The sequence below is a fragment of the Oryzias latipes genome, chromosome 9 (genome assembly GCF_053564925.1).
Source record: "Oryzias latipes strain Hd-rR chromosome 9, Olatipes_Hd-rR_3.1".
In the NCBI taxonomy this organism is placed as follows: Eukaryota; Metazoa; Chordata; class Actinopteri; order Beloniformes; family Adrianichthyidae; genus Oryzias; species Oryzias latipes.
Window position 1 is genome coordinate 6,075,808 of NC_136245.1, and position 13,564 is coordinate 6,089,371.

The following is a 13,564-nucleotide window of genomic DNA, read 5'->3' on the forward strand; positions in this document are numbered from 1 at the left end:
AAATACACACAGACAAACGAGACACAGGTGGAAACAATCAGGACAGATGGGGACCAAAAGCAAAATCTCAAAACAACAACAAAACAGGAAACCTTCCAAAATAAAACAGGAAACTGAACTCAAAATATGACAGAAACAGAAGAGAACCAGAACACAAAAGCAAAGAAACTTAAACCGTGACAATTTGAACTTACGTTAATCTTTTCAAGCTTGGATTCTAGTGATCCCTTGACGGTTATGTGTCTTGCCTGTCCGTGTCTTTCTGTCATTCTCCGCTGGTGTTTCTTAGCTGTGACTTTTGTGGGCAAATCAAACATCTCTTTTGCCCATAAAGCAGAGAAACGGTAGGAAAGACTGGGAACAGTCACAAAGCAACAGTGTCAGCCATGACGTTTTCACGGGTGATTGGTCAAAGTTGGGTTAAAGTAATGTAAAGTTGCAGGGTGTGCAACAATTCCCGGAATTTGCTTGAATTTGTGTTAATAGTTGCAATTGCAACATCACTGATTCCTGGAGGCACTGATAAGTGGACTACCTGTGCATACCTGAAGATGTAATTGCTCTTTAAGATCATGCAGTTTTAGAACAGTTAAACTAACGTCCCAGGCTGTATGCAGCTTCAAATGCCCACACAGACAATTTCAGTGACCGCAATCCACAGAGAAATTCCATGTTTGCACTTAGGGCTTCCGGGACATTCCAAGTGAGCTTCTAAAAAAGCCATTTTAGGAAAAAAACAAACATCAACAACAAAGACAAAAGCTCTGCCCTCATTCTACTCACTTTAGAAGTAACTTCATAACTTCTTCTTTTATCACAGGTGGTTGAAGTGCAAAAACAGTCTGCTAAAGGTATTTTAGGCATGCACACATTAAAAAGCTCAGTTAAAAAAGCATCTGTCCCAACATTCATGATGCTAAAATTAAAAATAGTTTTAAAAAAATGAAAACAGAACAAACATTGCAGGGCAAAACAAGCAAACAAATGCAGTAAAAAAAAAAAAAAACACAGCAGGCCTACTAAATAGGCCTAAGAAGTGTTTAAGTGTAATTGCAGGATTCAATTTATATATATAATATGACTAGAAAAGCAAAATCTAGATGTTTGAAATATTTAAAACATGAGCTCTGTGACCTTTGAGCGGCGAATCATTTGATCCCCTGCTGAGCAGGACGATGAGCCTGATGTGCGTCACAAAAAGTCTGCCCCCTAAAAGACACTTACTATACAATCTGGATGACTAAATCGCTTTTTTGTTTGTTTGTTTGTTTAGCAGCGAACACACAGAGAAGCTCCACCATCTAATCTACCCAAGCCCACGAGAAATCAAAAGTAAATATTGTTTGCACTGTACGAAAAAAGTGTTTCTGATCTCCAAGTTTAACCGACAGAGCGGTAAGAAATAAACAGAAGAGTCACAGCCGATTCTGTGTAACATCAGTGAGGCAATTTAACCCCTGCAGGTTCTCAGGGCTAATCCAGTTCAGATTAACCCGATATATCACAATTGTGTGTCTGTTTTTCATGGTTTCCACCTTTAAAGCACAAAAAAGACACCAATCTGAGTTCTCCTTCCGTCTGTGTTATGTTACTAATCAAAAGTCCATCCTGAACATCAGCAAATATGATCTGTCTAAATGTTATGATTATCAAAACCTCAGGTTGTTGTTATTTTTGTTTTACTTTTATCAAAGATCCACACATTTTACACATTAAACACTAAAAACATTTATATCAGTTGAAATAAGCCACCCAGAATGAATGGAGTTCATAAAATGCTCCAATTCCCACCTGCATAAAGCAGAGAGGCTGCTGGGGGACTGGAGTGAGGAGGCCTGTGAAAGAGGATCTGCAAATCTGTTGGGGGCGTTTAAGAATGCTGCCACAGACATCAATGTGGAAGCGAACAAACATGAAGAAAAACAGCTGAGCCAGCAGAAGTCGTTTTGTCAGACCGTTCACGCTAACATAGTAAATTATTAAATAAAAAGACTGCAGTTTATCAACAGTACTTTGGAAATTTCCTTTTAATGAAGGTCCAGAATTAGATTATTATAGTTTCTGAGATAATAATGTGGTTATGTCTTTAAATGACTGCTAACTGTCATGTCTTTAGTCGTTCATATAAATGAGGGCATCCTCTCCAAAAAAAATGAGAATAAGCTGATAGAAATTGAGGGTTTTGTCTACATTTATGCGACACATTTGTCTTTTTTAGTCAAACAACTTTCTGCACTATAACACGCACTTTAAAGCCTTACATTTTTTCTAAAAAAAACACATTGCGCCTTATATCTATACTAGATATTGATTAGTGAAGGGCGACACCACTTAAGATGCGATATAATACAAATTATGTTTTGCATCCAATTTTTTAAAATTATGACTGATACCAATTTCTTTTTTATTGGGGATTTCTTTTCCTTTAAGCTAAAATATTAGCTAAACTAAAAAACAGATACCACCAAAGAAAAGCCAGATAGTAACTGTTAGAGAAAGCTTAAGTGTGACGTACAAGTTACTACGACAGGCCACAAGCTCTATTCTGATGCATTCACTTGCAGACAAACAGATCCCTTCACGTTTACGTTTTCCCCGTCTGAGCTGGCATTTGACTCCAAACTGTACGGCTGGGTCGCCATTTTTGTTGCACCGCGAATGTTTGGTTTGGGTTGTGAGGGACTGGAAGATAGTGGGAGAGAGTGTAAACAGATGAATGTCGGGAAGTGAGGGAGGGCTTACTCCACACCAACATGGCCACCCACAACTCAGGAGTGAATTTCTAATGAAACCATGTCCTAGAAAACGACACATTTTTTGATTTTGCCTAAAAACAGGATCATCCTAATTAGAAGACCACTGGGAACATTTTCATAATAGATACAAAAAAACAAGAAAAGTTTAAAGTTGGAATCCTCTGTAATACTATTTTGTGCTAGAGCTTATTTGTGTGATGGTGAATGTGTAGTTGATCTATAAGTTGTGTGTTTTTTTGTCAGACTGAACATTTATGCTAATTGTGTTCAGTCTCAAGTTGATTTTATTAAGCTGGATAAATAGATTGTATTTGGCTTTCATCCTGTGTGTTGTGTCCGTTTAACTAAAGTTTACTTTGTCCATAGGCAGCAGAACCTTAAAGTTTTTCTTCCAGAGCTTCAGCTGCTTTTAAACATGCCTGCAGAACTTGGTGTTCCGGCCCATTTCCCCCCCCCCCCCCCCCCAGTCTTTGTTGCACCCCAAGTGGATGCACTCTTTTCACTGGTGTCCACTCTGTATGTGTGTGTTGTCCTGCATGCATTGTCTCTGTTGTGTATATCTAATCCCCAGGTCCCGGGGGCTCCAGGGGAACAGCTGAAGCAGGGGCAGCAGTGGCTTGTCAGCCTGAGGCTCCCGCTGCTCCTCTCCCTTTCACTGCTCCCCATATGGTCCTGCAGCGCAGGGTCCCCGAGGGCCTGTTAGCGCCGCACCACCCAGGCCTGCGCCCTGCCACCAGGCCCCTCTCGCCTCCTGTCTCACCCCAGCCATCACCCTTTCGTTTCCTCTACTCTGTCTCCCTTTGAGGTTCCCCTCCTTCCTCTTTGTTTGATTGTCTGGATCATGTCTCAGTGTGAACCGACATCTTTCCTGCTTGCTTCATTGTCTCACTTTTGCTATCCTTGCCATTTGGATTTTTTTTCTTCTCTCTGCACTTTAATAGACGTGTCTCTTCTTCTTTGCTTCATCTGTCTCTTATTTCTTCTGGCCATGCCCTCTTCTGAGGTTAATGTGAGGATTTATGGCTCCAATTAGGTGCATGAATTATCTACTTTTTCTTTCCTACAGGAAACTTTTTAGAGAAATTGTGAAAACAAGCCAACTCTTGGTCCATAAAGTTAATGCAGCATGCTCCAGCCAGTGGCCCTACAACAATTTGACACCTCCCCCCCCCACACACGCACACTTGACATACATCCTACAAGATGATGCTCATTTTCTCTCCTAAAATTGATTTAGACTTTGCAGACCTCTCTGCAAGACAGCGCTGCAGTCTACCTTTGCCATGGAGCCCGGGGTATTTCTGAATCAGCTGTCACTACCTCCAGGGGATTACCAGGGATTCATGGATCAGCACGGGGAGTGCTGATCCACACAAGTTATTACGCAGATCATAAAACACCATCTCTGGGATTTGACTGTTTGGTTGTACATGTTCAGGCTGCTACTTATGGGAAATGTTTTTGCGATTCTTTGCACAAGAGGCAGCGAACGATCTTCTTGTTGTTGTCTTTTCCATTTTTCAAAGGCACTGATCTGATTTGACTGCGTCTTACTCCGACACATGACTAATCCTCCTGAAGGCAGACGGGAGGTGGGTGTAGATGTGGAGTCCCTCTACATGTGAACAGTTAGAGCTGTTTATCACCTTATGGTCCAGACACCGGCCTGATTTAGCCATCCAGTTTTGTCAGACAAACTCTGTTTTTGTTTGCTGGTGTCTGAATTCTCCAATTTTCTCATTAATTATTAATCTTTAAAGAAAAAAACCCCACAGGCCTCACTGAGCTGAAATTCAGTGTACCCACAAATTGAGTCCTAGCGCCCTCTGTTGATGGTACTCAGACAGTGTTTGACCATATTACCTCTGATCCGGTCTCCTTTAAAACATGGCTTTTCAAATGTTTTATTAGGGAAGGGATTCAAACCAAACCTAACTGCAACGCACAGACTTCACATGTAAGTTATGTCAGAGCTCATACAAGGATCATCTACATCCGTTCTGTTTCCGCTCTGCCTGCCCAAGTGTTGAAGCATCTCTGGGCAAGACACTTAACCCCACACTGCTCCCACTGGCCTTGCTGGCGCTGGTGCATGGCAGCTCTGCTTCTATCAGTGTTTGTGTGTGTGAATAGGACTGGGACTCATAAAGATTCTGAAAAGGCGCCTAAAAGTAGTTCTAAGCCATTTACTGATTTTAGGTCTGCAGCTGTTGATTAAAGCCTTTATCAGCTACAGAGGTCATCTCTTTGATATGTTAACACTCAATCACTAATGATGGTTTAATCACAAGGCTCATCAGTATGATACAAATATTAACGGTTTTTCAGTTTCTGTTAGTGATAGCATGTTCAGGCTTTTGTTAGTGTTAAAAACACAAAGTTTTATAATAAATTATGACATAAAACATCGTAAAAATGATTTTCTAATAGCTTAAATTCAGTTTTTGGTATAAGAAAAATCCTAACACTAAAAAGCAACGAATAAACAAACAGAACCTAAAATAAAAATAAGGAGAAATTAAATTGTGTCGTGTTGTCAGTCTGATGGCAGGCAGACATCAGAACAGAGGTAAATTAGGATAAACATACAGATCCTGATCCTCATGAAGAAATGCACCATCTTAACTCAATTCAATTTATAAATAAGGCACCATGTCTCAGCTAAGATCATCTCCATCACACAGAAAACAAAGAACACCAGACAGAGATTCATTGACTATAATTGCTTTATTCCAATTGATTTTTACAGAAAAAACTAACAATAAGTAGTCTAATACTACAAGTATACTGAGTCTATACTAAATGTGAGGCTGTGTACTAGAAGTTTACTTTTTATATTGTGTCAGTTTTGTAAACTTAAATATTCCAATTTAGTATGAAGAAGTATTCAGTTAGTATATTTCCTACAACACATATTCTTAGTCTATGGTATACATGCTATACTCAAATTATAAATTAAATGTACTACTTTTTGGTAGGGGGATCTTCAGTTAGTTTGCTGGGATTTCAAATGCCTGATGATCTAAATCTTAGATTTCTTTACGTCAATTTTGTTGTGTTTCCTTTGCTGCATTCATGCTGTCATCATCAACAATCTCTTATGTTTTTAAGGTTTCACCGTCTTTACAGGTGTATGGAAAGTTGCTTAGTGTGTGATCTTTTTAAGACACAACCCCTTTTATATGTTCACAAACCCCAGTTTTGTTTTTCTAAAAGATTTCCATCATATTAACTGAACACAGACACGGATGTGCTCAGCAGTCAGCTCTTTTTAAACAACTGAAACTGCTATTGATATTGATACACTGCTCCTGTTCTGCTGGGAAAGTTTACTGGGTTTTTGTTTTATAATCATGCTTTCAGGGTTCACAAAGCTGGAATAGTTGCAGATAGATTATAGATCTACGATTGTTATTTCCTAAGAAGTAATCATTCAGAATTCAAATCAGTTCAGTTTAAAAAAAGGAGACGTGAAAAAGAAGATGTAGAAAATGTAACTAACTGCTTCTATAAAGCAACACGATTAGATTGCAAAAAAACAGAAAAAAAATCATGATATGACCTTTTTGGTGAGATAGGTGAATTAAAGAAAAGTATTAATAAAAAAATGAAGTATTTTTCCAATCTATTTCAGTTTTAAAAACTACAGGGCGGTAAAGAGTTGTAACTATTAGTTCAATTTCCTTTCAATGTGGATAATCTCAGCTTTGTGTTGAGTCAGCATTTTTTGCATATTAAAATATTTCCTATTTGGTGAGTCTAAAAGTGAGCGCATATATGAGCATAGATATACCTGGGTGTGTGCCTTCTGCTTCATGACAGCTGGGTCTGGTCTAGCAAAGGTCTCTGAGTAGAAGCTATAGAAAGTAAATCAGCAAGTTGAAAAAAAAAGTAAAAAAACAAAAAAAAAAACAGGCCCTGAGTTGCGGAAGCAGATCGACTGGGAAATGCTCTACTCTGTTTCTCACTTTGAAACTCAATCTCTCTGGGCGCCCGTGTTGTGTCTCTGAATGCAATTTCCTCTGCTGCATTCATGCTGTCATCAGCCACCTCTCTTAAGTTTTTACGTCTCACCGCGACGCTGGCTTCATGCACTACAGCCCTCCTTCCACGCTGTCCCCTCCTCCTTCATGTGGAGGGCTCCAGAAGAGCCTGCAGCTGCCTGAGGTCCACCCCCCCTGTGCTGGGGGCTCAGTGGCGGCGGGGGGGCGGGGCTCTGGATCCAGCTTAAAGAAAAGCAGGCAGATCAAGGACAAGAAATACAGGCAGAGGAAAAAAGCAAGGTATGATCCTCTCTGTGAACATTTCCCACCAACCACCCACATCTCCCACTTCCTATATGTCTTTTTTGTATTCCTGCGCCCCCCCGTGCCCCTCTTTTCCGCTTAATCTCACTGCTACTGTTCAAAACAACTGGTTTCAGATGCAGAATGAAGGGGGGCCGACGTTTTCATGGAAAAACACTTCGTCCTGTTACGAACCGAAGCAGGACAAGGTTAGGAGGCCAAGACGTTGGGGAAACGGTGATGAGAAGATAAACTCCTTAACTTACAAGTTTTAAATAAAAGAGTGTTTACATTTTTGTAACAGATATGTAACATGATGTGACATATTGCTCTTTTGTAACCAACCCGTTCATAAAAGTTTTGGTTTTTCTGTAATTTAATACATGGAAGAAAATATTTTAACTAGTCTTCTCTTTCTCACAGGTCATCTAAAAGCATACGTTTACTTCTGTTTGTGTCCTGATGGTGGTGTGAGACGGTGGTGAGCAGACAGCAGCGCCGTGAGTTTACCAGCTTTCCCTCATGAGGAATGAAGTCGACCGCAGTGATCGCTGCTGGACAGAACCGCCTAACAGAGCTGCTGAAGGGAAATGGACTCATGGAAGGACTGGGCGGCAGCAGCTGGCCTGAGCACAAACACCCTGTTTGGTTAAGTTATGGCCAATACTTCTTCTGCTGCGCTACAACGGGTAATTGAACAATTGTCACAGCACTCTGAGACTCCAACATAGACTTTTGAGCTACGTTTACTGTTCATTCTAATCCCAGCCTGAGTGTGGTTTTGGTTAATTACCTGATTAATTTAATGAAATCAGCACTGACCAACCTGGAATTTTATTTAACCTCATGACGCCCATTGTTGCAAATATGCATCAAAGTACTTTGGCCCCAAAACCACCTTAATGTAGCATCTCTTGACAGCAAAAACATTATTGAACATTTGTTTCATAGCTGGAATAATGAAAATCCAATGATGAATAACTGTTTGGTTCAAAAAACAACATTGCTTTTTTGAGCTTACATGAAGACCTGCCTCCCTTGAAGGCTATTGTACTCCTCACTGCAAAAACTGAATGTTAAGAAAGTAAAGTGAAAAGAGTTTTTCAATTGCCTATTATGTAGAAAACATGTCCTAGTGACTAGATTTTTTTTTATTACAATAATTTTTTTTTATAATGTTTATCTAAGGTAAATCTGCCAATGGGGTGAAAAGATTTGACTTATTTGTAGGCGGCCCTTTTTTGCAGTGCAGACATCTCAAACAGGACGATGCTGGAGATCACTAGATTCACAATGAAATAAAGAATGCTCATTATTGGGACGTGTTTATTATTACTTTTTTTTTATACAGGCATTAAGGAATGTCCTTCACATCTGAACACAAATGTAAAACAGATGTGATAAGATTTATTTTGCTGGAGCAACAGAAAAACTGCGCAAAAATGTAAAAACATGCAGATTTTTTTTTTTTTCAGTACAATGTCAAATCCAGAGCTACAAAAAATTAAAAGTGTGTGCTTTCTGATTTTATTCCAGTCTCATTACAATCTTATGTACCCTGTCAGCTACTGAGCCATATGCTTGCTATGTTTCATAAGGTATCTGGAGTCAGGTTTCATTCTCCCGAAGGGCCACATGTTAATATAATTTATATGATGCCATTCAATAGTATTCAATGCATCCATAACTCTGCGTGTTGCAGTCACCTAGTCCTATTGGCCTGCTTGTCTTTGTGGCTGCACCTTGTCTAGCTTCACTCTTTTTCTCCATGTTCCATTTGCAAGGTGTGATATTGCTTTAATTGTGCAGAAACATGTGGAGAGATCAGACATATCTCAGGGGATTAGAAGCAAAGCCGGGAGTTTGTGCGACTGGCAGCTTGTGTTTGGAGCAAAGGGTCTGCTGGGAATGAATGTAGTTAGTGTGACCCCTGACCTTGCGAGCTGTTGATGTGGAAGCCGGCCAGGAGGGGTCCAACAGAACGCTTTTGTTAATCTCATTCAGGGCTCCCTGTGAACTGCGGGCAAGAGGAAAGCTGGCAGATCAGACCTGTGGAATGCAGAGCTCTTTATTCCCATGCTTTGGAAACAGAGGTGGGCCTTGGAACTATAGCAAGGCTTCTTTAGCTGAGCCTCCACCACTCAGCTCAATCGACACTGACAGTTTCCTGGCTTGACCCTGCCAACTGGCAAAGCAGCGGTGCAGGAGGGACAAATGAACCCCACCAAGGCTTTAAAGGCCACAGTTCCTAACAAGCCATCGCAGTGGTGTGCCACTGTTTAAAAAGTTGCACTCTATACATTCGCTGCTGAAACAGCCTTTCTGCATTAATATGATGTCAAAAAGTTAACAGACCTGCAAGATCACTGAAGCATCTGTAGCGACATGCTGTCATTGTGATCACTTTTAAATATTTCAGAATTTATGCAATTTGTATTAAATACTTCCACAAAGTTCTCATATCTTTGAAATTCTTCTGTATGATTAGCAGAAACTGCCTTTTTTTGTCCCTCCTACAAATTAAGGAATGCTGTAAATACTATCATGAGCTACCATGATAAAGTCATGGACTCTTTTTTTTATTTTTTTATTGCATTTTGATTTATTAAAGTCAATCTAAATCTTTGTGGATGTTTAGACTCTGAACGGCATTTGAAGTTCGACCTAAATCAAAACTGTTGAAACTCTACAGACCATTTAGATGAGAAATCCTATGCAACTCATAGTAAAAAATGCAAAAAATTAAAGAGTCAACCACAATATACATGTTTTACCTATTATTACATAACCTGTAAAAACCTTTCATGTTTTGATTATATTTTGTTCAGTTTGTCTTTCTTTTTAATGGTGAAATAACTGTTTCTCTATTTATTGACCTGTATTACTAATTATTTTTGCATTTGCACAACGCCACAGTGGCCCTGAAGTGCAAAACACATTAACAAATCCCTCAATGCAAAATCCTATTAAAGATCACAATGATTATTACAAAGAAAAACATAATTATAAATTAATTTTAAAAATCAAAGCAAAATTCTAGAAACCAAAACATAATTCCCAAAAAAATGAGACAAAATAAAAAATAAAATGTTTTGGGAAACAAAATAAGTTTCTAGAACTCAAAAGGAAATGTTCAAAATAGGAAACACAGCATTTTATTTCCACTGATGGTCCGGAATTTTGAGCGTTTCTATTCTAAAATGGACCCATTAAGCCGGACCGAATCATACCATATTTGGGCCACCATCGGTTGTAGAGCCATAGATAATGGAAGGGACTTGTTAGGGTGGAACTACTGTTGAAACCCATTGATTGGCTGAAGACTTTTATGACAACAACAAAAAAAAGCATCAAGAAAGCGGCTGTTTTCTTCTTTGCTGACTGTTATCTTCTCTCAAACAACATTAAATACTTTGTATCCACAAAGTACCAAAAGCCAAAAAAATGAGCTGCTGGATGACCTCCATTGTTGTTGTTGTTGATAGCTTTGCCTTAGCTGTAGTCGCACTACTATGACACAAAGCTACGCAATCGGTTTACACCCACCGCACGCACCATGACAGTCCAACTTTGAGTAGAAAGGCTCACCTGAATTGCCTGGACCATTCTAAACTGGACCGGACTGTACCACTCAGTGGAAACAAGGCTTAAGAAAGTGAAATAAGGTACTGTGGGACATCGCTGATTGGAAGATGACACTTGTTCACCTTTTCAACCAGAAGTCCATTATCAAGCTGGTTTTTGTTTCATTTTTTCACATTTAATTTTAATTTCTTGAAATTACTTTTGTTTTTCTAATATTTTTTTGTGCTTTTGGTTCTGAAAGTTTGTTTTGATTTCTAAAACGTTTTTAATGCTTTGTTTGTGATCTTTAATGTGTTTTTGCGTTCAGTGATTTGCTGATGGGCCACCGTAGATTATAGTTTTGTCATAACATTACCTGCTAGAATGGTTTGTTTTTTAGCAGTTAATGTGACAGGGGAAAAGTCTTTGTTGTAACGGAACCTGTACATCTATTTCATGAAAGTTTCATCAAGATCACACACATTCTCAGTGAAGAAGCTGATTGATTTGGCATTTAATTCCCAGACCCAAGTATTGTTTCCTATTGAGAAAAATGGTACACATTACAGAAGCCCTCCATTTCTACATCTGGTGCTTTTTCTTAGGCATCACAAGACAGAACAGAAACAGTGACTCATTTCAAACTTATTTTGCTTTCAATAAAAAAATTCAAAAGCACAGAAGCTGCTGAGGTAGCAACCAATGCTGCATTCAGGAAATAAAGAGAGAGCTTAAGGACCAGTGTGAACCTTTCGAGGGCCCCCATAAACCTCCTGAATCACTTTGGAAACCTCTTCTCTAAAGGTTGCAACTATGGGTATTAGAGAGGGGCCTCAGTTCCAACACACACACACACAGATACACACACATAGAGGGCATTAACTACTCGCTAGGTAGGCTAGATCAGTCCAGATTAAATAAGTAGACCCCTTCACCGGTCTGAATAGAAAACTGCTGGATACTAAGTGGTTGTCTTTAACATTTGTGAATGTTCAGGACTTCACTAGCCAAACATATGAGCATGCAGACTTTGAAATATTTATCGAAGGGAAAACTTTACCACTAACAATAAGCTTTGCTCCCTTGTTTTGCGTTTCAACAGAAGCTGGACTCCGCAGACAGGAAGTGAAAAGTCAAGCCTTTAGAGGGGAACTCCTCCCGCTTCCCCTGCCTGGCCAGTCAGCTGAGGCTGCTGCTCAGTGGCGGCGAGGGAAATACCTGCCGGTCAACACAATGGTGCTGCTGGGATTACAGGCCCTCCTGCTGCGGAGCAGCAAGGCAACCGAGGTGGTGGGGGGCAAACACGTCCAACGGCTTCATTTTTAAAAACTCTGTTGATTGGTTAAAAGTTCTTTTGAAGTTATTTTAGTACTAATTTTCAGACGTTTTTTTAACAGACAAAAAGTAAAATAAGCACATGAATACATTTGAAAAGGAGAGAAACATATTTTTTTAAATAAATAAAAAGGTGGCAAAACTGTCTTTCTGCACAAAGACTTGTAATCTAGCTTTGTCTTTGCTCCATCTCTGCCTGCTTTGGAATGACCCCCCAGGAGGGTAAACGTCCTCCCCTGGTGTGCTCATTGACTTTAGTGAATGAGCACACCGGTTTGTGCCCCATTCTGATGCATCCACTTGCAGACAAATAGGTCCGTGCAAGTCTTTGTTGTCCTCATCTGAGCTGGCATCTGGTTCAGAACTGTACAGCTGGATAACTCAAATATGGATCACCATTTTCATAGGACCACTTAATGCTATCTTGGGAGTGTGAGGGGCAGCAGGATAGAGTGTGAACAAAAGCATCATGGGAAATGAGCAGACTTTTTTTTTTTTTTTTTTTTTTTGGTTTAAAATTGCAATAATTAAAAGACCACTGGGAACAATTTTACAACAGATCAAACACTTGATTCATGTCTGTAATCAGTCTGGATTATTTTAAGAAAAAAGTAAAGGCGACCAAAGCTACAAATGAACAGACCTGAGCACAGAGACAGGAGCTTGTGTTGAAAAAAACATGGAAACAAACCCAAAAACTTAATCAGACTGAACTCGTGTTTGAGCACGGCACCATGGGTAATATGCTGCTTGAATGGATGTGTCTGATCTATAGTTTAAAGTTTCACATTTTAATTTTGTTGACGTAGATTCAATATGAACTCTATGATACTTCCTGTATTTTAGTGAAATAATCCAATGAATAAACATTTAGAGTCATGATTTGAGTTGGTTTTAAAGAAACTAGTGCACTATTTAAATGATCAAATACATTAAAATGTTTATGTAAGTATGTTGGAAATTTGGTTTTGTACCCTTAAGGGCAAACTAGTTTCTCCTCAATAGTGCAGTTGTTGTCGTTTTTTAAAGAAGAGAGGAACATTGTGGTTTGAGAGGTCTTTTCATGTTTGAATCATGTAAAGTAAGAACTAATATAAGTTGGAGATGTCATTCTTTTTATCAAACAAAACTTTGTAATTAATTATATAGAAATATTAAATTATTCCGTTCTGTAAAAAATTCAAGTGACTGTTAAAATGTCAGATAACTGGTTGATACTAGTGAAATGTATGTATCAGTAAATATGTATATATATATGTGTGTATGGGCACTTTTATATGTCTTTATCTACAGGTATATAAGTACATCAATGTATATGAGCTGAGCCAACTTGGACATCAATGTAAACAATAAATTAAACATATCTACTGTTAAAGTTTTTATTTGTTGGTAACAATTAAAAAATTAACGTTTAGAACTTGGTTACAGCATCTGTCTCTGCAGTGTTACCGAGATGTTACGCCATCCCGTCTCACTCCTTCAAAGTGCACGCGAAGACACCCGTTCCCCCTCTGATTTGACTCTAAGAATATCTCTGAAGGCACATCAGAGACAGAACAAATATTAGACTGTTGTGGAACGGGAGTTTCATGGTGCACATAAAGAGCAGCACGATGAAAGGGG

At 39.1% G+C, this 13,564-nt stretch overlaps 1 long non-coding RNA gene across 2 annotated transcripts in view; it reads left to right on the forward strand.

Moving 5' to 3' along the window:
* LOC110015651 (uncharacterized) overlaps positions 1 to 13,311 on the forward strand; it is a 33,134-nt gene extending 19,823 nt beyond the window's left edge. Inside the window, exons 2-6 of one of the 2 annotated variants that reach the window (XR_013657929.1) lie at positions 4,668 to 4,713; positions 6,857 to 7,039; positions 7,180 to 7,279; positions 7,466 to 7,731; positions 11,709 to 13,311. This is a non-coding gene — a long non-coding RNA (uncharacterized LOC110015651). Of the gene's footprint in view, positions 1 to 4,667; positions 7,040 to 7,179; positions 7,280 to 7,465; positions 7,732 to 11,708 lie in introns of both variants that reach the window. The other variant, XR_002290894.3, reaches the window with a different exon arrangement.
* The last annotated feature ends 253 nt before the right edge of the window (positions 13,312 to 13,564 follow it).